Source organism: Bos indicus, chromosome 6 (assembly GCF_029378745.1).
Source record: "Bos indicus isolate NIAB-ARS_2022 breed Sahiwal x Tharparkar chromosome 6, NIAB-ARS_B.indTharparkar_mat_pri_1.0, whole genome shotgun sequence".
Lineage (NCBI taxonomy): Eukaryota > Metazoa > Chordata > Mammalia > Artiodactyla > Bovidae > Bos > Bos indicus.
Window position 1 is genome coordinate 30870375 of NC_091765.1, and position 27323 is coordinate 30897697.

At 37.2% G+C, this 27323-nt stretch overlaps 1 protein-coding gene across 10 annotated transcripts in view; it reads right to left on the reverse strand.

The window, feature by feature from the left end:
- Nucleotides 1-27323, reverse strand: part of PDLIM5 (PDZ and LIM domain 5) — a 402175-nt gene that overhangs the window by 202881 nt on the left and 171971 nt on the right. The window lies entirely within an intron of this gene.

Genomic DNA, 27323 nt, shown 5'->3' on the forward strand with positions numbered 1-27323 from the left:
TGTGATCATAAAGTAATTGAAAGCAAAAACCTCTTACTTCAAAATCAAACATGAGGGGTTTGTTTTTCAGAATCTATTCTGAAGAAATAATACATTTTAAACATATTCTCTCTCCTCATTATAACTCAAATTTTTTTAAATGCTAAGTTAACCATTCTGTCACTACACAAATACTTAATATACTACATTTCAGAAACAAATAAAATAACTAATGATCTCTCTACTTAGAGATTTTCAGAGTTCCAATATCCTCATCATAAGTCAGTAATTTATCTAGAAAAAAGGTAAGGAGTTAATAATTAAGTAACCTACCCTTCCTCTCACTTCATACTTTTACTTCCCTGTCTACTAAATTTAGACAATGTTCCATACCACAAATACCACATTGATATGATTACAGCAATTAATTGTAAAAAGCCAAGTTCAAGACACTTTAGACAATTATTACTTGAGACAGTCGCTTTACTCTCCCATGATTAAACTAAATAAAAAGTGAAAATTATGACAGTCTTCTATGGACCCGCACATAAAAAGCAATTAACAAAGATGCATGAATCAATACTGAACTTGTACCTATTTGTCAGTTAACATTAAAAGAACTTGGGTTCGATCCCTGTGTCGGGAAGACCCCCTAGGGAAGGAAATGGCAACCCACTCCAGTATTTCCTCCCTGAAAAATCCCATGGATGGAGGAGCCTGGTGGACTACAGTCCATGGGGTCACAAAGAATCAAGATACAACTGAGTGACTAAGCGTAATTAAAAGACCAATCTCAACATGACATCTTAAGATTTTTTCTTAATTTACAAAGGAGGTAAAAAGTCTTTGGCCAGCCACTTAAAAGGCGATTAAACATAGACGTACATTTTACAGTCAATAAATTTAAAAATCAGCAAGGATGACACTTCAAATAAAATCTAGAATATAACTGTAGATCAGTATCTACCAAATTTAAAGAAAGCCAACATAAACAAGACAATTTAAAGAGAAAATATCAAGGCTCTCCAAGTACAGGTAATCTTTAAAAATGAAACAACTATCTTAAATGACATTAAAATAAATATCAACCCCATACAAAAATTAATTCCAGATGGATTACAGAGTTTTAAAATGTTGAAAACCTAGAAAAAGCAGATGACAGGATAGAATACTTATTAAATATCTCAAGGGAACTAACTGTCTATTCTTTGAAAAAGAAAAAAGGAAAAGATGCAAACAAATGAAAATGATAAATTTCTATCTCTCATATACATGTACAACAAAAATGAAAAGAGACTGGCAGAAATATATGCAGCAAATGTAATTAACAGTTTAATACAACTAAATATAAATGGTTCCTGAAAACTGACACTACATACATTGTAATTATATCCATCTTACAGTACAAGGATCCTGGGCCACAGAGGAGGCACAGTGTCTCAGAATATGCAAAGCACTCACAGCATTTGGGGGCGGGGGGGAGAATACATTTTTTGGTATAATCTCCACTGATCTTTGTCTATTTGTTCTCAAATCAATGTCCTGTCCTTCTTTGTCCCCCTCTGTATGACAGGGAACTGCAGTCCCAGGCTGCCTTGGTCTGGCTTCTAGATAGAGTCCACCAATAAGAGAGGCAAAGGCAGAGGCCTGGAGGGCAGAAGAGAAGCCTTGGTATTTCTCCTCTTTCTACATCACACTATGGTTCCAACTCCAGTTCTTTGGCCCCAGGTTCTGTGGTCCCAGCTCTGGGTTTGAGCCCTCTTCGGGGTTTTTAACCCATGCCACACAGTCCCAACATCCAGGCTAGCTTGGTGACACTGCATCTTCCCACTGTCTCTCTCTGTCCGAAAGACGCCAATGGTTTCCTGCTGTTGCTCATCTCTAGAATTCCCCGCCATAGTGTTTGGCTTCTCTACTTTACCAAAACTGATTTACCAATTCCATGAAATAAAATTTCCTGTTCAAAATTCCTATAGTGGGAATTCCCTGGCAGTCCAGTGGTTAGAACGCCACACTTCCACTGCAGTGGGCACAGCTTCAATCTCTGGTCAGGAACTAAGATTCCACATGCCAAGCTGCCAAAATAATAAAAGAACACCTAGAGTGTTTTTATTTTCCTAAATGCACTCTGACTCTTTTGGTTCCTAAAATCAAGACCTTTAAATATAACAAGTAATGCTTACTTTTTAGGAAGAAAAAGAAAACATATTAAACCAGAAAACTGAGATTATAAATTACCCACGATCCAGAATTTCTCAACACTAATGATTCTAACACTAAGGCATATCCTCTGTGGCCCACATTTACCTAAAAAGTCATCACATTAAATAAAAGAAGTAGTGTTTTAAAGAATGAATTAAATAAAAAGATCGTTTCTGATTTAGTAATGCACTATGAAGTAATCTTTAGCTCTAGCCTCCTCTCAAACTCTCAACTTTTTCCTTTTTTCCCTTCCTCCTAATGACATTTTCTCCAGGAAGAAGAAAAATGCAAAAGCTGGTGAAAGGCAGTGGGAAGTTTTATTCAGAAGCTTGAAAATTAGACTGATAACAACTCTGTCACCATATTTCTGCCAAAACTAAAAAATCAGAATAAAAGCAAACACAAATACCATAAATTGATGATGATATAGGTAAGAGTAGATAAATAGCTTGTATGTGAAAAACATCACAAGATATGATAGAATATTTTATTTATACCTTTTCCATGAGAAACGCTGGGCTGGAAGAAGCACAAGCTGGAATCAAGATTGCCGGGAGAAATATCAATAACCTCAGATATGCAGATGACACCACCCTTATGGCAGAAAGCAAAGAGGAACTAAAAAGCCTCTTGATGAAAGTGAAAGTGGAGAATGAAAAAGTTGGCTTAAAGCTCAACATTCAGAAAACGAAGATCATGGCATCTGGTCCCATCACTTCATGGGAAATAGATGGGGAAACAGTGGAAACAGTGTCAGACTTTATTTTTGGGGGGCTCCAAAATCACTGCAGATGGTGATTGCAGCCATGAAATTAAAAGATGCTTATTCCTTGGAAGGAAAGTTATGACCAACCTAGATAGCATATTCAAAAGCAGAGATATTACTTTGCCAACAAAGGTCCATTTAGTCAAGGCTATGGTTTTTCCAGTGGTCATGTATGGATGTGAGAGTTGGACTATGAAGAAAGCTGAGTGCTGAAGAATTGATGCTTTTGAACTGTGGTGTTGGAGAAGACTCTTGAGAGTCCCTTGGACTGCAAGGAGATCCAACCAGTCCATTCTGAAGGAGATCAGCCCTGGGATTTCTTTGGAAGGAATGATGCTAAAGCTGAAACTCCAGTACTTTGGCCACCTCATGCGAAGAGTTGACTCACTGGAAAAGACTCTGATGCTGGGAGGGATTGGGGGCAGGAGGAGAAGGGGACGACAGAGGATGAGATGGCTGGATGGCATCACTGACTTGATGGACGTGAGTCTCAGTGAACTCCGGGAGTTGGTGATGGACAGGGAGGCCTGGCATGCTGGAATTCATGGGGTCGCAAAGAGTCGGACACAACTGAGCGACTGAACTGAACTGAACTGATATCTTAAGATAAGATAATCTAAGAACAGTTTCACTTCTCACCATGGTTTGCCTTGAAAAAAATCCAATATACAAAGACATCCTCATCAAACTCTCTTAAAGGGCCATTCTGACTAACCAATAATGGGAAGGAAATTGAGTGAGAAAAGTGTAACAAAAAAAAAATTTATTCAAAGAGCGGTTTGGGTGTGTTTTACAGAATAAAAGATCTCACTGTCTCTAGAAATCACTGATATTATATCTCAACCAGTGCCCTAATATTCCTGCTCATAGCCAAACACATCTAGTCAGCCTGAGCTTCGCTGTCACCAGGTATAATCATTATCCATTAGTAAGAAGGGGGTTGAGATTGGCTCCAGGAGCGCCTGCAAATATAAAATTCAAGGATGCTTGAGTTCCTTATAGTAGTATTTGCATATAATATATATAGTATAGTATTTGCATATAACTTACCATACATGTTCCATATAATTTAAATCTCTAGATTACTTATAATAATCACCTGCTTATAACACCTAATATAAAGTAAATGCTATGTAAATACAATGTAAATGCCATATAAATAGCTGCCAATATGGCAAATTCAAGTTTTGCTTTTTGGAACTTACTGGAATTTTTTACAAATATTTTCAATTCACAGTTGGTAGAACCCACAGAACTTGCAAATATGGAATCCCCAGAAATGAGGGCTGACTACACTAATTGTAATACTACACTAACCCATATTCTACACGTCCCAGTAAGTTTCTTTAACTTCTTATGTGCCTAACTTGCTATCAAAGTGAAATATACATAAAAATTAGTAGTCGTAAATCAAATATTATTTTAAATGTATACTTACCACAAAAAATGATGATTTGATTAATAACTTTTCATTGATTTTAAGGAGGTTCATAGAAGACTACACTAAAATAAGTTTATAAATCCATGAACCCACAGGCCAAATTTTCTTAAATTTTTTGTTTCATTACATTTCATCTATTCCAGGTCATTTATAAAAACCTTTTTAATATGGAAAACTACTGAACAGAAATCCCAGTTTCACTCTTTTTCTCCAATTTCAACCTTAAAAAAATTACATAATGGGGAAGTCAAAAAGGCAAATTCCAAAAGAAGAGTCTTTCAAATAACACCTGGCATTTTAATGCTTTAAGAATGCACTGTGTGCAAAGACAGAAATATAGATCAATGGAACAAATAGAAAGCTCAGAGATAAACCCATGCACCTATGGACACCTTATCTTTAACAAAGGAGGTGAGAATGTACAATGGAGAAAAGATAATCTCTTTAACAAGTGGTGCTGGGAAAACTGGTCAACCACTTGTAAAAGAATGAAACTAGAACACTTTCTAACACCATACACAAAAATAAACTCAAAATGGATTAAAGATCTAAATGTAAGACCAGAAACTATAAAACTCCTAGAGGAGAACATAGGCAAAACACTCTCCGACATACATCACAGCAGGATCCTCTATGACCCACCTCCCAGAATATTGGAAATAAAAGCAAAAATAAACGTGGGACCTAATTAAAATTAAAAGCTTCTGCACAACAAAGGAAACTATAAGCAAGGTGAAAAGACAGCCTTCATAATGGGAGAAAATAATAGCAAATGAAGCAATGGACAAAGAATTAATCTCAAAAATATACAAACAACTCCTGCAGCTCACTTCCAGAAAAATAAAAGACCCAATCAAAAAAATGGGCCAAAGAACTAAACAGACTTTTCTCCAAAGAAGATATACAGATGGCTAACACATGAAAAGATGCTCAACATCACTCATTATCAGAGAAATGCAAATCAAAACCACTATGAGGTACCATTTCACGCCAGTCAGAATGGCTGCTATCCAAAAGTCTGCAAGCAATAAATGCTGGAGAGGGTGTGGAGAAAAGGGAACCCTCTTACACTGTTGGTGGGAATGCAAACTAGGACAGCCACTATGGAGAACAGTGTGGAGATGCCTTAAAAAACTGGAAATAGAACTGCCATATGACCCAGCAATCCCACTGCTGGGCATACACACAGAGGAAACCAGAATTGAAAGAGACACGTGTACCCCAACGTTAATCAGAGCACTGTTTATAATAGCCAGGACATGGAAGCAACCTAGATGTCCATCAGCAGACGAATGGATAAGAAAGCTGTGGTACATATACACAATGGAGTATTCCTCAGCCATTAAAAAGAATACATTTGAATCAGTTCTAATGAGGTGGATGAAACTGGAGCCTATTATACAGAGTGAAGTAAGCCAGAAAGAAAAACACCAATACAGTATACTAACACACATATATGGAATTTAGAAAGATGGTAACAATAACCCTGTATCAGAGATACCAAAAGAGACACAGATGTATAGAACAGTCTTTTGGACTCTGTGGAAGAGGGAGAGGGTGGGATGATTTGGGAGAATGGCACTGAAACATGTATAATATCATACGTGAAATGAATCGCCAGTCCAGGTTCGATGCAGGATACAGGATGCTCGGGGCTGGTGCACTGGGATGACCCCGAGGGATGGTACGGGGAGGGAGGTGGAAGGGGGGGTCAGAATGGGGAACACAAGTATACCCGTGGCAGATTCATGTTGATGTATGGCAAAACCAATACAATACTGTAAAGTAAAAAAAATTAAAAAAAAAAAAAAGAATGTGCTGTGTGTTGTGCTTAGTTTAGTCATGTGACTCTTTGCGACCCCGTGGACTGTAGCCCACCAAGCTCCTCTGTCCATGGGGATTCTCCAGGCAAGAATACTGGAATGGGTTGCCATGCCCTCCTCCAGGGGATCTTCCCAACCCACGTCTCCCGCATTACAGGTAGATTATTTACTGTTTGAGCCACCAGGGAAGCTGCTTTAAGAAGACTTAAACACAAAAAATAAGGAAAATGGTCAGTAAGTGCACCTCCAGGCTAGACTACATGCCAAAATTCACTAACTCATATTAACTTAAGTTGCTTTTTACTGGCTCTGGGTTGAGAATCTCTAAAACTATTCCCTAGATTCCAAGATACAGCAAGTACAGCTGGCTCTACCTAGAGGAGCTCTAGTCAAAGGCCACCCAAGATAAAGGCAGTATGGCTAGAAAAGCATGGATAACTGCCAACAATAATTCTATCCAGGTCTCTGAAACTCAAAACCTCCTTTCTAATCACCCTCCCCTCATCCTCCTCCATCCAACAGATACCTAATAATATACCATGCACAGACTTTTGAAGAGATAGGGAACTGGCAAGAGGATATGTGCTGATGCCTAAAGATCTAAAACCATTTGAAATCCATCTCTCCCTAAAATTTAACAACCATAATATCCCTACCAATAGCAAAAATAGTTTATATTTATATTGCATGTACTCTTTGTCAGGTATTTCAAGTTTCTGCTGGTAAAGAATCCGCTGGCAATGTGGAAGACCTGGGTTCAATCCCTGGGTTGGGAAGATCCCCTGGAGAAGGGAAAGGCTACCCACTCCAGTATTCTGGCCTAGAGAATTCCATGGAGGTGGGGTCACAAAGAGTCAGACACGACTGAGTGACCTTCATTTTCACTTTCAACTACTTAAAAGCCATGAACCCAACCTTCACACTAATCTAATAACATAAGTACACTCTTAATAATCTCAGTTTACAAATGAGAAAGGAGAGACTCAGAAGCTTTGTGATTTGCTCAAGGTCACACAGCAGAAAATGTTAAGTACTAGGATTCAAACACTTAAGAGTCCATACTGTTGTACACACCATGCTGTCCTGTTTCTCCTTACCCTCACTGCATCTTTTAAATTAGCAACATAAAAACCCAAACTGTTTAAGTATGGCACTCAAACAAGATACAACCAAACGCAATGATAAAAGTCTTTATATATTGATGGTGGAAGAAGATCAAAGACGGACTGTTCATGAAGAATGTTGGTAAAAGTGTCTGTTTTTAAGAATACTTATGAAAATGTCCACAGTTTTCTAGGTAGCTGGATTTCAAGTTTGGTGAGGTGTTTTGGTTTTGGTTTTTCTTCATTAACTATGCATTTTTAACTAGAATGTATATATATAATTTTTATAATCAAAAGTAAACAAAAATTTTTCCTCTTGAAAAATCAGACTATGATAAATTATTCTCTACAAATAAAAGAGACAATGACAGAGAACAACCTTTAATTAAAATATAAGTTCATCACAACAATTCCCCAGACTATATTTTTAGGCAGTAAGAAGTGGGAAGTGGTTTGAGTTACCTAAAGTACAAAGTGACACTCTTATCCACTACACTAAAATGTTCAAAATATCAGAATTACAAATAATAGCCAATCAAAAATAACATGTGCTACAAAACTATAAAGGAAACCAGGGGAATGATTCCAGACCACCAGAGCTAAAACAGGACACTCGCTTCCTTATGCATATGTAAGCTTTGCATTATTTGGTGTATTTGCACCAAAATGTTAATCAGTTAATACTAAAATATCAAACACATTCATACTCAGGAGATACACAGGCATATTTACAACATATTTTGTTTTAGTTATGATGCAACTTTAAGAGTTACTATTTAATAGTTTAAAAGACCTGGGAACTAGATACATATAATATTTGTGATGTTTAAAGGGAAGGCAGAAAGGAATTGCCTTAGAGTTACTAAACTGGGAGTGATTTGCAAATGTGGATAAACTTTTCACTTTCCTTAAATATAGAGATTAATCCCTGGTAAATCTGTTCAATTTTGTTAAGAAATCATGTTACCATAACCACACTAATCCCTGAAGTTAAATTTTAGTTCCCACAACTTCAAGTAAAAGTTAGTGATAATCTGCTATCTACTCATTCCTATCTAAATGCTAATTACTATTTCTTTGGCACTTCAAGGACAAAAATCTTTTTCTTTTAAAACATGTATCTGTAATATTGTACTTATAAGAACTAGCAAGAGCTTATATAATAGTATTTTTTATGTATCAAATAAATGTCTTAATATTCATATTGTTGTACAGTAGATCTCCAAAACTGAATGTGAGGGTGATCTGGTTGCAAGACCTATCACCCCACTGATCACCAGTGCTGATTCAGCTGATCTGCCTGGCTAGGCAATATCCCTCCTCCCTCACCCCTCCATGTGCATTCCTCCTGAAGCTGTGTGCTCGGTCGAAGAGACAACCATCCCTGATAGAGGAGGACTGGTCTTCGGTCAAGGGTAGCTGTGCTAACTACCCTACTAGAACATCCAAACAAACTCTCAAGATCTCCAGGACTTTTTCAAGTTGCAAAAATGAAACTCTACACCCAGTGAACAACTCCCCATCTCCCTCTCCCTCCAACCCCTTTAACCACCATTCTACTTTTCTGCTATCATTTTTAATTTTTGTCTTCCCCTTCAAAGAAAGACTATGATTTTATTGAGGTTATATAAAGTTAACATCAATACAAATAACAATTTCTGGTGAAGGCCATATCTGACCATGAAACTCAAATCTATTGCATTTGCAAAAATGTGAATCATCAAAACCAGACAAGCACAAGACCCAATTATCTAAACAACCTGCTAAATCAACTTCCAAATGTTGCTGAAGAAAACACTTGTTTCACAAGTTACTGAGGAGAAATCAGCCTTAAATTGTACCAACTTAAATTGTACCAACCAATATGTTTGAAAAACAAATTACCTGGATTAATCTGGGGCTTTACCATTAGTTTAGAATGCAGCTGTCCATTAGAATAAACCTGTCCTTTAATACAGCAATCTTCTTGGAAATTTTCTGTTTATAACATTTCTTGCACCTCCTTTAGACAAACTGAAAAAGGGTGGGGTTCACTGATACAAAAGGTAAAACAACTGATTACAAAATTTTTAACTTGGTTTTTAACTGGGATAACAAGTAAACTGTCTACAATAATAAAACTTAAGTCTTAAAAAAATGAAGGCTAACAGTGATGATAATAAAGCACCTGTGTGAAAACAGACCATCCCCAAGAAAATATTTAGCTATTTTTATTTTAAATTTCAACAGAAACACAGTCTAGTGACTGTAACAGAAGTAAAAACAACTAGCCAATGATTACCCATACACCTGGGCAGCTAGCTAACTTCAAAAGGTCATTCCTGCCATGTGTAAATGAAATGTTTTAATGATCATCCATTGTAATGAGACCAAATCTTCCCAGGAAATGTTTCTGAAAGTAAAACTTAAAAGGAGATTTCACATATTATTTGACAAATCCCTAAGTAGACTGAATCATTTTACGTACTAATATGCCTTTAATAACCAGCCTGTTAGTGATTACCCAACAGATAACAACATTTCTCAATGTCTATTATAAAGCTGAAAAATAAGAGTAAAACCAAAATCTTGGAGAAAAAAGACAAAAATAATTTTTTGTTTCACCTTATGTTTCCAACTAAGTATTCCTGTAAGAGTGAAGGCAATAAAATTAATGAGCAATCACCATCTGACAAAAGTTACTATCACTGAACTATAAATGAAATATGACCCTATTTCTTGTTTATAACTACGTGCCTCATTGGTAAAGAATCTGCCTGACAATGCAGGAGAAATAGGAGACGCGGGTTCAATCCCTGGGTTTGGAAGGATCCCCTGGAGAAGGAAATGGCAAACCACTCCAGTATTCTTGCCTGAAAAATCCCATGGACAGAGGAGACTGACAGGCTACAGTCCATGGGGTCGCAGAGAGTCGAACAGGACTTAGCGACTAAGCAGACACATATACAGTAGCACTAAGGATACAAATATCAATATTTATAACCTTTTAAACCTTAAATAGCATTAAAATTAGTATCAATCCTGAATGAAATAACACTGCAATCAGAATTCAGAGAAAATATTTACTGTGTACCACAGTACTATGTTCCAAAACCAAACCAAAAACAAAAAAAAAACAACTTTCATTTTGTTGACAAGGTCTTATTTTAAACTAGCAGCAAAATGCCACTGTCCTATCAACTAACCTGCTGCAGATTTTAATACCAACTGATCTTAGGAAATAACTACCTTCAACTCTCTAAAATCATCTTCTACCACTCTCCCCCTCAGTCTGCTCCAGCCACTCAAATACTGCTGTTTCTGAAACATGCAAAGCAAATGTTCATGTTGTGGCCTTTACCCTTTGTCCAAAATGCTCTTCCTACTTCATCCAAGTCTCTGTTCAGTGTCACCTTATCTATGAGGCCTTATTTACTCAACTTCTATAAATCAGTAACCTGCATTCAACCATCACTCCTTTTCCCTATACTCCTTTGCTTGGCCCCATACTATTTATCACCAACTATTTTTATGTATTTATGTCTCTTCTTCACTTCCCTACAACATCAGTCTGGGAGGGCAGACTTTGCTTTATTCACAGCACTGTATCCCCAGTGCCTAGCATGTAGGAAGGGATACAGGTGCCTAGAAGGCATATAGGTCTAGGACAGTGCCTGGCATATAACAATGTTCAATAAATATTTATGGAGTAGGTAAATAAGTTAATGAATGAATAGCAATGATTTACATTTATCTGTATGGCTGAATTTCAGAATAGTTAAATTTTATATTTCATAAAACTCATAAGGCTTGTAAATAGTATGACCACATATAAATCATTCAACTTTGTCTATTAGATGGCTGTATCACCTATATATAGATGGTCAGGCACCCAACCCAGGTCCAGCTAGCTATGGTCAGAAAAGCAGGAGGGCCAGGTAAGGAGCACAGAGACCAATACACAAAGGCTGATGATACGCCAGCACACTCTTAGAAACAGATGCTACAAATGGCAGAAACATTGCTAAGCTTACCTTGTCTACATTCCACTACATATTCTCTCTTATAATCAAATCTATCCTTCACTGGAGGGCTTCCCTAGTGGCTCAGGGGTAAAGAATCTGCCTGCCAGTGCAGAAGTCATGGGTTTAGTTCCTTGAAAGGGAAGATCCCCTCAAGAAGGAAATGGCAAACCACTCCAGTATTCTTCTCTGGGAAATCCCACTGACAGAGGAGCTTGGAGGGCTAAAGTCAATGCGTTGGACACAACTTAGCAAGTAAACAACAACATCCTTCACTGGAGAGAACATTACTCTCTAGAATAACTGTATCTCATCAGCAATATAGCTTATCGTGCCTCTTTAAAAGAAAAAAAAAAAAGCCAGAGTGAAAGGCAATCATTAAGGGAAGAACGTCTAATTGGAGGTTATTACTGGTGCTAACCATCCCTTTCTGAAGGAGATCAGCCCTGGGATTTCTTTGGAGGGAATGATTGTGAAGCTGAAACTCTAGCACTTTGGCCACCTCATGCGAAGAGTTGACTCATTGGAAAAGACTCTGATGCTGGGAGGGATTGGGAGCAGGAGAAGAAGGGGACGACAGAGGATGAGATGGCTGGATGGCACACTGACTCGATGGACGTGAGTCTGAGTGAACTCCGGGAGTTGGTGATGAACAGGGAGGCCTGGTGTGCTGCGATCCATGGGGTGGCGAAGAGTCGGACACGACTGAGCGATTGAACTGAACTGAACCGTCCCTTCAGATCTCTGACAGCGTATGGCAGACCATAACAGACAGAAGAAGGAAATGGGCTATTCATTCAACTAACATTTATTAAGAACCTTCTATAAAAAATGTTTCATGAAATAATTCAAAGCATGTATGTCTGTGTGTGTGTGTAGGTACTGAGAAGAATGCTTCTAAGGAATCTTCTATAAAAATCTATGAAAAAGAAAACCAGAATTGATTTGGAAGATGATGTTATTTAAGAAGTGATGGATCTAGAAACATTATTTCAATAGTGTCAAAACTGCTTCAACCAGATACTACTAGTAAATAGTAATATACTAATCTTACTAATATAAGATAATCTTTGTTATTATTAGGTAAACTTCACTGAGTTCTTACTATGTGCCAGGCACTTTACAGGTATTAATTTATTCAATTCAACAACCCTATGATGTAAATATTACTTTTCCCCCATTTGACAGTTAGGACCTGGGACACAGTCAAGTAATTTGTCCAGATGTGTACAGCTGGTAAATTACAGAGCCAGAATTCAAAGCCAGGCATTGTGTTCCAGAACCTGCACTGGTATTAACTACACAAAACAGTATGTACAACATTGTCCACTAAAATTAAAAAAGTATATTTTGGGAGAACATATAAACACCAAAGTGTGCATTAGTCGCTCAGTTGTGTCCGACTCTTTGCAATCCCGTGGACTGCAGTTCACCTGGCTCCTCTGTCCATGGAATTCTCCAGGCAGGAATACTAGAGTAGGTAGCCATGCCCTTCTCCAGGGGATCTTCCCAACCCAGGGATTGAACCCAGGTCTCCAGTATTGTAGGCAGATTCTTTAAAGTCTAAGCCACCAGGGAAGCCCAAACCCCAAAGGATTGCAGTTAAAAAAAAAAAAAATTATTCCATTAGCTTTGGTATAATCACAACTGCCTCTAGTGTTCTTTTAAGGCTGGAAATTAATTACTATTGTTGTCACTGTTGTTCAGTGGCTAAGTCATGTCTGACTCCCTGAGACTCCATGGACTGCAGCACATCAGACTTCCCTGTCCTCTAATGTCTCCCAGATTTTGCTCAAGTTCATGTCCTTTGAGTCAGTGATACTATCTAACCATCTCATCCTCTGCTGCCCTCTTCTCCTTTTGCCTTCAGTCATTCCCAACATCAAAGTCTTTTCCAATAAGTCACCTCTTCACATCAGGTGGCCAAAGTATTGGAGCTTCAGCATCAGTCCTTCCAATGAATATTCAGGACTGATTTCCTTTAGGATTGACTGGTTTGATTTCCTTGAAGTTCAGGGGACTCACAGCAGTCTTCTCCAGCACCACAGTTTGAAGGCATCAATTCTTCAGTGCTCAGCCTTCTTTATGGTCCAACTTTCACATACATACATGACTACTGGAAAAACCATAGCTTTGACTATATGGACCTTTATAGGCAAAATGATGTGTCTTCTTTTTAATATGCTGTCGAGGTTTCTCATAGCCTTCAAGAGGCAAGCATCTTCTAATCCCATGGCTACAGTCACCATCTGCAGTGACACTGGAGTTCAAGAAAAGAAAATGTGTCACTGCTTTTGCTTTTTCCCCTTCTATTTTCCAAGAATGGACCAGATGCCATAATCTTAGTTTCTGAATGTTGAATTTTAAGCCAGCTTTTTCACTCTCCTCTTTCACCCTCATCAAGAGGCTCTTTAGTTCCTCTTCGCCTTCTGTCATCAGAGTGGTATCGTCTGCACATCTGAAGTTATTGGTATTTCTCCCCTGCAATCTTGATTCCAGCTTGTGACTCATCCAGCCTGGCATTTCATATGATGTACTCTGTACATAAGTTAAATAAACAGGGTGACAATACATAGTCCTGTCGTACTCCTTTCACAATCTGACCCAGTCCGTTGTTCCACGTAAGGTTCTAACTGTTGAGTCTTGACCCACCTACAAGCTTCTCAGGAGACAGGTAGGTGGTCTGGTATTCCCATTTCTTTAAGAACCTTTCATAGTTTGTTGTGACTCATACAATTAAAGGCTGTCTCACAGTCAAAGGAGCAGAAGTTTTTCTGGAGTTCCTTTGCTTTCTCTATGATCCAAAAAATGCTGGCAATTTGATCTCTGGTTCTTCTGCCTCTAATTACTATTAGATTACTTTCAATCTTAAAGATAAAATCATTAAGAAAACTATATCTAAAATGATATTTACATTAGTATGTTATTTTGTTATACCTAATGTAACACAGTATTTAAGTTGGTTGTAAAGTATATTTTTCAAATATACCCCAAAACTCATAACAAGGCTCATTTTCTCCTGAATTTACAAAAAGTTGACCTTGAACATGAAGTACGAAGTTTCATCATTTGCTAAGACGTTATGATCAATGCAGACCTATAGCTACATGATAGTGACAGCACTTTTATCCATTAACAATGCATTTAAGACATGAAATTCTGAATTTAGTTAGGTATCAACTGTCAGCCTTCTCTTAGGAGATTTTAATCCTGTCATGCGACCTCTCCGAAAGGTTCAGAAATGAAAAACATTAACTTTCATAAACTCCCTCCACTTGAAATAATAAAAGGGCTACAAAACATAATTTTTGGCATTGGGCATATTAACCAACAGATTAAAATATTCTTTTTAAAAATAGACACTATTAAAATCTTTCTCAGCTCAACATATCTGTCTTAGAATAAATACCCTAACACTCACTTTATCTTTGAGGCAGACTCTAACAAAAGTGTTACCAGCATAATTTGTAAACAACTCCTGAATCCATATGCAACATTTCCTTATTAAAATAGAAGAGGTCATAACATCACAAGGAAATGAAAACAGAAGCCATCTGGGAAACAAGCTGCTTCTTACAGTGATAATAATAAAAGAGCACAAAATAGGAAAACTGTCATCAGTGTGCAAGTAACAATGAGAAAACAATAATGTATTTGTTATAACATAAATAACTTTTCCAAATCAACATAATAAAACATAAGATATTTCCAAGTAACCACCTTGGAAGGTTGTATGGTTATTTCTTTGCTTAAAAAATCTTTGGAATTTTTCCCCTGAAATTTCTATCAAAACCAGTTTAAAAACACACTAGCTTGCAGATATGGTAAAATCACAGTAACAGGAGCCCACTCTCCCTAGCTCAGCACCAATCCAGAGGAGTCAGAATCCCTCTCAAATCCCCGCTGTCCCATCACCCCCAGTGTCATCTCTCTGCACTATGTTAAACCTTCCTATCTCTCATTCTGACACTAGGCTCCCCTCCCCACCCCCATCTCACTCCCCTTGCCTCCTTGCTCACTGCACTCCTGCCACACTGGCCTCCTTTTCTTCTTGAACACACCAACATCCTTCCTGTCTCCAGGCCTTTGCACTTACTGTTCTCTATGCCTGCAAAGCTGTTCTCCTTCGTCTTCCCATGACTGGCTTCTTACTCTTAAGTCAATGCTGCTTCCTCAGGCAGGAGAGCCTGTCTTGACTGTTGAACTTAAAGTAAGACCCTTTCCCCTTATACCATTCCCCCAATTATTCCCTGGGCTTCCCTCATGGCTCAGCTGGTAAACAATCCACCTGCAATGTGGGAGACCTGGGTTCAATCCCTGGGTTGGGAAGATTCCCTGGAGAAGGGAAAGGCTACCCACTCCTATTCTGACCTGGGAAATTCCATGGACTGTAGAGTCCATGGGGTGCAAAGAGTTGGACACAACCGAGTGACACTTATTCCCTAGCACACCACCTTATTAAGTTACATTGCTCATTTATCTATACACTTGAGACTTAACAGTCTCTTTTACTAGCCTATAAGGTTCCTAACAATAATGACTCTGTTTGTGTACTTTCAGCTCCTAGACCAGTACTGAGCACACATTAGGTGTTCAATAATGATACTAAATAAATGGCTCCATGCCTCGAGGTAGGATAGCAAATTCTGACTACTGCTGCTACTTCTGTCTCCTCTAGGGATTCTACAGATCCTAATCCAGAAGTTCCCTGCTATCCTGACTAGGCTGTATGGTCAATGCACATATTATCATGGTCCTTTCCCAAGTTTCATTCCATATATGTCCTCTTCTACTTCCAAGCTTCTTCATATATTCCGTATCTTGTTCTATGCACCTTTCTGTCAGGAAATAGAGAACCACCCTCTCTACCCCAGCCTGGTACACAGTAGGAGATCAACAAATATGTGTTAATTAACACCTTCTCCTCTTAGGGTTCTGGTATGAGTCATTCAGGAAAAAGGCAGCACCAGAAGACAATACCAAGAGGACTGTACTCTGGTCTACCAAAAATTTACCCATCTCTCCTAAAAAATAATAAATAATAATAATAAAATCTCCAAGGACTCAGCTTTGAATATGCCTCAATTACATGTTTCTTGGATTCCTTGCCATGAAGCCCCTTGGTTTTTCATGTAAACAGCACGTGCACACACACACACACACACACCTGCTCCTTTTTAGGCTCTCCTAAGCTCCATATATGTCCAGGCAAGTCTGAGTTTGCACGTGAACAAACTATAGGCCAATTTACCTTTCTTTCACTTTTTAGACAAAAGACACGAATACATTTCAAACAGTACAAAAGTATACGGAGAAAATAGTGAAAATTCTATCAAGCCCACTGCCCAAAGCAGTTCTAAACTCTGCACTATCCAGTCATAAAAAAATCAGTTTCCTTGCTTAATAACTATACTTTTGCATTTGTCTTACTATATCTTAGGGGTGGGGTTCAGTTCTGGGATTCACACATAAGAGACATCTAAAACCTGAACTACTTTTAAAGGCAAATGCTCAGGGTTGTGAAGAGAGGCAACTGTCAAGAAAGAAACATTTGAAGAAATGGTTTCCAACGGAATATCCACAAGACTTAAAGGGAAATATAACTCAGTCACCTAGAAGGCTATGTGAGCAAGGGTTTTCCTTTGTTGTGCATGACACCAAGGGACAGAAATAGAACCACTGGGTCAAATACAGAGAAAACAAATACAGGCTGACACACAGGCAGACTCTACAGGGAGGCAGAGGGCTATTACAGTAAGGAACCTCTGGGGCATTTTGTAGGAACAAAACCTGACTAGGATTAAAAACAAAGAAAACCAAAATGTCTCACCAGTTAATAATAACTATCAATCATATTCATTAACAAAACAATTCTAGAAGAAATGATTGTAATGGCAACTAGGCTTTCCATTTGTCCCCATCATCATTATAATCATCAGTCAACAATCACTGAACACATACTGGGAATTTTAACATGATTTTGAGTAAATAAGACCCAGAGTTGTAGGAATTTTTTTTTTCCGGGTGAGAGGGGTTCACAATTTAACAAAGTATATGACCTATTTATGTATACTTGAACTGTATTGCTATGAAACATAACATGACAACTGATCTCTGGCTATTGGCCTTAAAAAGACTATCCTCAATTCCTTTAACTTCAATGTTACCACTTTAGCTTAACAAAGAGGCATGAAAAAAACCAACTATACTTGTTACATACTTGGTGAAATTTACCAAAGATTCCTCCAGAAGTCTCTGGTAAATTTAACATTCATTATTAAATTGTATAGTATTAAAATATTATAAGTAATGTACCAACTTCAAGGTGCTCCAAACCTTTTTGTCACAAAGATACTTTTAGCATCATAAACAGAACTAAAACCTGATATCATGTATTATTAAAACTGGCATTTATTTCCAAAAAACAATTTGACCTATGGTGACTGAACTCTGAAAAAAAGTGAAGACTATGATTTGGAGACAAGCAGATCCGTCACAGTATTTAGTTGGTGGCAATTTCACTGCAATTTAGCCTTAATCTTTTTGTTGAAGTGATCTAAATAACAAAAGATCCATACTAAAAATATTTAAAAAAATTAAATAAATAAAAGCTACATTTGGTTCCCAAACATGAGTATACAAAATGTGATTCAATGGTACATGAGAAACATCCATAAAGCATTTGAGAATCCCTAAACATCCTGAATTCAAAGTCTGGGTCTAGAAGCTACATTTGAAAAATCCCACTGATGCTGTTAATAATCAGTTTAGAAAATAATCATATTTTTAAAATATAATCTGTTACTCCCATTTATACAAGTCTTTGATTTTATAGCATGTATTCTCTCTTTAGGAGACATACACACAAAGTTGGCTGTCAGTGCTGAAAGCTGTTAGCTATTCCCAGAAAACAGAGAACGCTGGTTAAAACCATCACAGTATACTTCTACTCAGTGTATCTGGTTCCAAATCCTAAGCCTAACCAATTACTAGCTGTGTTACTTTGGGCATGTTATTTAACTTTTGTTTCCTCTTCTGAAGATCAGAGATTTTAAATTATACTTCCTCAGAGGGTTGTTACGAGGATTAAATAATCAAACATGTGCAAAATATCTAGAGCAAGGCCTAGACAATAACACAGGCTCAATAAATGTTAATGCATATTCATTATTATTTAACAGAGGAAAGAAAGGAGACCCAGTGAGTTGCAGCAGTCAAACATTCCAAACAGCACCTGGTATAAAATGTGCCTTAATGGATGGGCAGGGCTTCAGAGCTCAGAAACAAAGGTATTGTGCATGAAGAACAAAGAGACTAAGGACTTCAGGGTTCAAAATATTCTGGACTATAAACTCAGTTCTGTTAAATGGGCCCACTGACATGCAGCCTAAATGGTAGGCAGAGGAGTTGAGGAATAAGTAACAGGAAGCCCTGCAGTTCTTAAATAGGGCAGTGATACATTAAATGCAGGATTTCAGAATTCCTGCCTGGGCAAGATGCCAGCCTGAAGATGAGGAAGAGCCTAGGGGGGAACAAGCCAGTGATGAAGTTTAGAAACACCTTTGTCTGCGAAACTATCAAAATGCCACTCCGAGAACTGGATATCAACTAACTAGAGTCTTCCAGAATGAATAAAGGTACATATAAACAGAAATGTCTAACTTAAAAAGATCAAAAGAACCATTCCTAGAATATTTTGGAAGTCAGCACCATGGAGATACTTCAGGAGAATGTCCACAGTCATGAAAATTACATGTGTAACAATGCTTGTATTTAACTTCTCTCTCCAGAACATCTATTTCTAAGGTTTGCTAGTTAAGGAATAATGCATTTGCTTTCTAAAGGATATCTGTCCTCCAGTATCTTAAGAAGAAAATATTTTCAGAATATATGCACAACCTCCTCTAGCTAGCATTTTACAACCTGACTAAACTTTTAAATTTCACCATCTCTAAAAGTTAATATCTCAGAAATCATTAAAGAAATACTGGTTTAACAACTGGATACTTAATGGAACCAATCACAACGCTTAAGCCCCTGACAGAATCAACAGTAAATGGAATTCAGTTATTACTACCATTTAAAAAAAAAAAACACAAACTTTCTTTTGGTAAATCAAATTTCACCCAAGATAATTATCACGAAGAGCAGTGATCACTGTTAAATCAATTTCTGAATCCTAGGGAAACGGTTAACAAGTCGCAGAATTCAAATAACAAATGGTGCACATTCTTCTGTAGTTCCCAACCCTTCTCATCATATTTAAAATTTTGCAGCAACAGACTAAAAGGAAATTCCTACTTCCCTCAACTTTAAGCACATAAAATACAAACAGCCCTGGCATCCCGACCCTTCTTGTCATCAAGGTTACCAGCACTTATATTCTCTGCTGCTTCACTCAGGTAAAACAAAGAAATGCACTGTGCCACATGCTAGAATGCCTTCACGATGCCTGACTCACTAGGCCATGAGACATTAGAAGCTGTTGGGACCTGTTATACTCCACTGGCTAATAAAGGCTGATATGCAAACAGTGAGGGTCCTAAGGCTGAATTTTACTATGTCCAAGGACCAGGCCAAAAACCTCATTATGGTCAGTCTCTCTGTCACATCCTTTGAAGGGAGATCGAGAAGAGTAGGATTTGATATTACACAATATATCAAGCTACTGGAAAAACTCCAAAGTAACAACCTGAAATCTATTAAATGTAATTTGCTTAATTTTTTAGAAAGTCTATCACAGGGCACTATGCCAAAAACTATTTCACAAAAGACAAAAAACTATTTCACCATATATTTGGAAGTAATATGTTAACAGAGAGGGGAAATTCATTTGGAAATAGGAAGCAAATGATAAGAGGATAATTATTCATCCGAGCTCTAAATGAAAAAATTCAAACAAACAGCGTCCCTCCAAAGTTAATGAAATAATTTAAAGAAAACCAGGACATTTTCATTCTGTATATTCTCACACAAATGGGGGAAAAAATGAGCCACTTTAAAAACATACAGAATCCTCTGTAGAATACTAGTGATTAAGCTCTGTAAAAAAGGAGAACGATGGAAATAGGCCCATCTGATTGGAAAAGATCAAAGTCTGTCAAAACATGTGCTAGCACAGGTATGAGGAAACTGGCATTCTCATTTTGTGGGGAGGAGTGTCTCCACAGAGATACTTGGCAGTATCAATGAAAATGTAGACAACCTTTGACTCAGCAATCCCATTTCTAGGAATCTATCTCACAGATGTACTCATATATGTGCCTAAAATAAATAGATATAGATACAGATACAAAAATTACACCACAGTATCACTAAAAGAAAAAGATTAGAAACAACCAAATTGTCCATCCATAGGAACTGGCTAAATAAATTATGATAAATCCAAATACAATGCAGCTATACAAAAAGAATGAAACCATAGTTACTGATTTGGGGTTAAGTTTAAAAAGGCAAAATGCCAAAAAAAAAGGACACTATTTGTGTTGACAAGGAGGGTAGAGAGGATATCTATGTACTTTCACACATCTGTGTAGACTACCCCTGACACTACACACACGAAACTGCAAACACCGGGGGCTTGCAGGCAAAGGGAACGAATGACAGGGCAACAGGCGCTCTTTCCTCTAAACTCTAATGAGTCCTTGGACTTTCAACTCACATGAATGTCTTACCTAAAGAAAAGCATAAATTAAACTTTAAAAGGGAGGAAAGAGTGAAGGGTTAAGATTTCTTGAGTACCATATTTGATCCAGTAAATAACTGTTCCCACTGTGACCTTTCTAAAACTGCCTGTTTCTTTGCACTTCCCTTCTGACTTGTTCTTTTTCATTTCGTCCCGTCAAGTTTCCCAGCTCATTTCATCCCCCTGCATTTAAGCTGGACAGGGACACCTGCTGCAACTGCTTAGACTCTACTGGGCGGACTAAGTGCCAGTGGGGTTGAGGAACTTGTTCCAGTAATTATCACACAAAACGGGTAACAATAAGCTGTAAAAGAAAACTGAGTATTGACAGATGAAAGATAACTCCAATTAAGCCACAAGAAAGAAATGATAAAAATGTGACAAAAAATAGGGAACTGATAATTTGAGAGATTCCATTTTAATACTATAAAAAATTCTTCCAAATCTGACTTTAAACACTCATTCAATATTGTCTGTTCTGTCCATAGCTAAATATTTTATTACCTTTAAAAAAAAGTCTGTGCTACAAAAGTGATTTTCCTACTCTGTAATTAAAACACAAATCTGAATTCCCAGCAGGGCTATACAGTGACTCTGTACCCAGAATACCCAAATGAGGGACCACCATGGTCACTGCTCATTACTTTCTTAAACTGGTGTTTGCTTTTCAGTCCCATTATTGTGTCATTTATTTGCAAATCCACACATATATTAATATTTCACATGTGAGGATCTTGTTTTGTGAATTTTTATATGATATAAAACTTCACAAGTATTAAATATTTTAGTACTTCACAATTAAAGTATTAAAACTTCAATGAAGTATTTCTTCATCTTAAAAATTCAAAGGCCTAGAGTCTCACCTCCTAAAGCTGAAATGCAACTATCTCTTCTAAGATGCCAAAGAAGCAATCCCTTGTCAGCGAGAGCTATGGGTGTTTCTAGATTAATAAAGTCGTATCAGATTTCTCTTCTGTGAAGTTGTAGCTGCGGGGAAAGGTCATGAAGGGCCTTGCAGTACACGGGAATCTGGGTAAGAACTACTACAAACAGGATGTTTCAGACAAAGGTATCTGGTTAACTGTATATTCACACTGCAGCCTAATCAGCAACCATCATAAAGACAAGCTCTCTGCATTGAAAATTCTCAAAAATGACTGAAAATGAGTCTATAGGCTTTGGTTATTCTCAGTTTAAGTAAGTAAATATTAGCCCTAACTCAAGAGTAAATGAGTATCTTGTATGAAAATCTCCTTTACTTAGGTCTAAAGTGCTATTCTTACTTGATTCAATCTCTACAATATTGTTTCTTCCATCAGATACAAAAATCCTGCATAGCAGTAAAATTCCTATGTTAACAAATAACTTTCTAAAATGCCCAATATTCATTAAAAACTAAAAAAAAAAAAAAAGCCTTTTTTCTCTAACTACTACCTTAACAATAAAACTGATTTAAGATTTTCATTTTTTTACAAATAACAGACCAGAAAAAATCTTCAGAATTATCTTGAGATTCTTGACCCTCGCAATCACCAATGGCAGAAAACTGCCATGTAGTAAAGGCAAGTCTCTGAGTCTTCCACATAAGGTAATTAATATTTTAAAGCAAAGGGTGAACACACATGTGAAATATACATTATACAGTTAAGCAAGCTAAATTATTAACTTTCTAACTTGGCATAATGACAGGGTAGTTGGAAGGGAATGTAAAAGAAAATACTCAACAGCTTAAAATTAACAATGGACCCATTTATTCAAGGTAGGATGGTTCTCTCGTTTCAGCTTGAGGACTGTAAGTCTCTTTCTACCCGCCTCTTGGAGGGAACTCTGCAGCTGGCCTGTCTGGAGAATCACTCAGCTTTATTCACAGTTTCACCCAGAATCAAGCAATAGCAAAATAAGTCTTCATTTTCACTGGCACTGAAAACCATCACAGAGAAACACTTACTCTGAGGTGTTCAAAGTTCATCCTTCAAGGACCAATTCAATTAATTTCTCCTGTAGGTAATTTCTCTACCCTAAACAAACACAAAAGGTCTGTGTCCACTGAAACCAAGAAACACTTATCTGTATCTCTGTCATTTCATCAAACACTGTCTTGTGACAGGTCTTATGACACTGTCTAGTACTCTATTTTTCTCCCCAGCTTTGTATTCCCCAATACTTTGTCTCTTCCTCTATGGCTTCCACGAAATGTCCCTTTAACTACTGAATGAATGAATTCACAGCAAAGCATTTTCACTGTTCTTTCTCTGTTCTATGTATCAATAATACTTCTAAACAGGGCTCCATACTCCAAGAAATGATACATTTCTTCTGCTTTTCAAAACCAACTAAAATCCTATCTGACCTGGTGACAACTGATCCTCCTCTAACTCTTGGAATCAAAATCTCTATTATTTGGGTATTGAAATGTCTGACCTCATTTTATCTGCTAAAGAAACACCATAGATGTGTTTATAAAGAATTGGGAGATAACCTTCAGGAAATCCAAATATTGAGAGTTAAGGGAAAATTCTAATATCATGTATCAGAAAATAACATAAGCAGAGTGTTGAATTTTAGGATGCTGCAGTTAAAATGTTATTCACAAATACACTATCTTTCTTTTAGTTCCATGGTGAGGGTCATCAACTTGCCAAAATACAGCCTTGAATTGTGCAACAAGTCTCCTATTTCTTCTTATAAAATATATTGGCAAAGACCAACAAACCCACACTGCTACAATGAAACCATCCCTACATTCCATGGCTTCAAGGCAATTTCATAAATACAGGGTCATAAAAAGACAGCCTACAAACTTCAGTAGCCGACACACCACTTTAAGGATAGGAAATTGAAGACAATGATATGTAATCAGGCAGTTACAGCAATTTGAGGATCTTTTCAAAAAGTTTGCAAGAATTACCAATCCTACCTTAGAAACCTACCAACTAAAGTAGTATGCAAAACTCATACAAAAGAGATGGAAAACAAAATCTGAGCATAATGCTAAAATTTTATAGTTTTTATGCTTTAAGAAACAAGTCATAGTCAATATATTCCTACACTGATTAACAACAAAATCTTAAGGAAACAGAATGTTCAAGTCCCAGCCAATGACTTCTTTATCTCAAATACATTTGATATCTGAGTTCCAATAGTATAAGGAAACCATAAATAGCACTTTGAAGTACAACACAATAATACATGACCAGAGGAAAAACTGTAGACTTTTGAACTCTATATAGATGTAGGTTCCTAGCTAAGCACAAACTTGTACATTTTTTCCTTTTTCAATTTCAACAGACAGTAAATTTACAAACATGCAACTGTTCCCTACAATCATGGTGGATTTGATGTTTCAAGTCTCCAAATAATTTTTTCTTTTTAATTTCATATTATTGTAAAAGATAACTGAGCAATTATCACACCAGACCTTGTTAAGAATTCCATACACATTATCCAAATAAGAGAATCACTAAATTATATGTTTTAAGGCATGCTTTCAGGTTTTAATTGCTTCTTGATAGTATTAATTAAATAATCTGGTGACTACTGAAATACATCCCGATAATTTTACATAATGAAGGCAGAATAAATATAACCAGAGAACTAATTAAGATGAAGTATAATATTAATCATCTTACTACCACAATATAAATTAGTTATTAGGCACCCATGTTTATTAGGCAATGTTACTGCACATGTTTAAACTTAACCACACAAGGGGTTAAAAATAACTACAATGAAAGGCCAACAGCCTAACAGCAAAGTTGCGCCAACATTCCCTCTCCTCCCCCTCCCCCTCCATCCTCTCCAGTCCAGAATGAATTGCATGCCCCACTGCACAAGACCCAAAAAGGTCACAGGAGATGGCAGAGACTTTTGTAAGAGAACAGAAATAACTCAGCAGCTTTGTTACCATAGTCTCTTTTAATCAGTATGTTCAAAACCCTTTAATTAGCACTCTGTCTACACAAGGAAAGCATTTCTTCTGTGCCAAGAGAGGGCACATATGTATGTACACAGCGTTCTGTTATATCAGCATCACAACATGGAGCTCAGACTGTCTGCCAGAAAACAAGCACAGACAACTGTTTTAAAGGAATGGCACCACAATATCTACATACTCCATTTGCATTTCCATAATCAGACAACAAAGTATGTTCCACTAGGTGTTCATTTGTCTCTGGATTTTTTTTTAGCGAAAAATGGGAGTATTTAAACAACAATTTTCTTTAGTCCATTATCACAAACGAGGATATTCAAAAGTAATATAGAATGATGTTAACAGAATGTGAAAGAAGACAATATTCAAATATTGTTCCTTTCTGCATAATAGCTCTTTGGTAGGAGGCAAAAAGACACTGTTCCCCTCAAACAGGAATAAATCACAAGACACATTTTCACAAGGATGTTTTACAGTTAAAATTTCATCCAATCATGCAAAGCCTTAAAACTTGCAGACTGCATTACATACATGTGTTTCCTTGTAAAACCTGAGTAGCTAAAATCAAGACAGAATTTGGAGATAAAGATAGCTATTTAAAAATTCAAAGCCAAAAAACAAGGAAAACTTCATTAGTAAACTGGATTAAGCATTTTAATTGAGATACACAACTGTTACAAACGTATTTTCAATCTTTTAAAATCAAGTAGTATATAATACTGTAAGAAGCAGTGTGTATATATATACAGTGTGTATTTATACCCAAGTAGGCGTGCTGCGATTCATGGGGTCGCAAAGAGTCGGACACAACTAAGCGACTGAACTGAACTGAACTGAACATATATAATTAAACCAAAAAGTAATCCTCTAAATATCTAACTAGAGAAAGAATCTACCTAAATTTATGATAAAGCTTATTGAGCAGGCAGCAGAGTATACCTGCTTGAAAGCCAGCTCTTCCACGTTAGCCACAGGAGCTCACAGCACAGTTCTATATAATGAGAATAATACCACTATGTCACAGCCTGGTGTGAGAATTACCTAAGATGAGGAAGGTAAAGAACTTGGCAAAAGTCCAAAAGTTTGCTGGTAATGTTTTTTGGGGGATAGGTTTTTTCATGTATTGCACAAAAGTGCAAATTGGCACAACCTATCAAAAATTACATATATAGTCATGTATATATGATATCCACTGCAGCATTACTTGTAAAAGTAATACTGGAAACAGTACAAACGCACTTCAATAGGGGATTGCCTAAAAAAATGTTACTTCCCTACAAAAGAATTCTATACATCTGTTAAAAAGAAAAAGAAAAACTCTACATATTAATCAGGAAAATTCTCCATGGTAAGCTGTTGAGGAAAAATGGAATGTGTGGAAGAGTGTGTATATTATGCTACCATGCAAATAAAAAGGGAACAGATATTCATATTTATTTGAATATTCAAAAAATCCTTTAAATGTCATACAACTCCTGCTGCTGCTGCTGCTGCTGCTAAGTCACTTCAGTCGTGTCCGACTCTGTTCAACCCCACAGACGGCAGCCCACCAGGCCCCGCAGTCCCTGGGATTCTCCAGGCAAGAACACTGGAGTGGGTTGCCATTTCCTCCTCCAATGCATGAAAGTGAAAAGTGAAAGTGAAGTCGCTCAGTCGTGTCCGACTCTAGCGACCCCATGGACTGCAGCCTATCAGGCTCCTCCGTCCGTGGGATTTTGCAGGCAAGAGTACTGGAGTGGGGTGCCAGTGCCTTCTCCTGTCATACAACTAATTAATAGCAAAAATTACCTAGTTGGAGATGAAAGTGAAATAGTGCCTGATACCCAGTCCAGCCTCAATAAATGAAAGCTATTATTACTCCCCTCATAAGTATCATTAGCATCATGAAACGTATCTTTACAATATATATACAGAATATATTCAAACTAAATCCATAATGATGTAAACAGTCAAATCACAATTATTCAAAAATTGACTATCTATTCTGTATCATCTTATGGAAAACCCCCAACGAAAATTTTGGCCAACCCAATAGCCCTTCATTTCCTCTTCAAAGGTAAGTAGCTTTTGGCCATTTTACTGTAGGCTATCACCTTCATCAGACAGCAAGTTGAGGAAATAACACCAAAACAGTTATTTTACCCAATACTGATCAACAGTTTCTAAGAAACAGCTTTTGGAGCTGAAGGTGACAGTGAACACCCCACAGTTACAACCTTCTATTATATATGAAGAGTCTAAGGTCCAGATCAGTGACAGTTCAAAGATCTGGAGTCTGTCCCCCAGTTAAACGCTTTCTATTTTTGTATTAAGAGGGAGGGAAATATGCTAAATTGAAATCAATTATCCAATTTCCTTCCCCAACAGATCCTTTACGACAATTAACTAAATC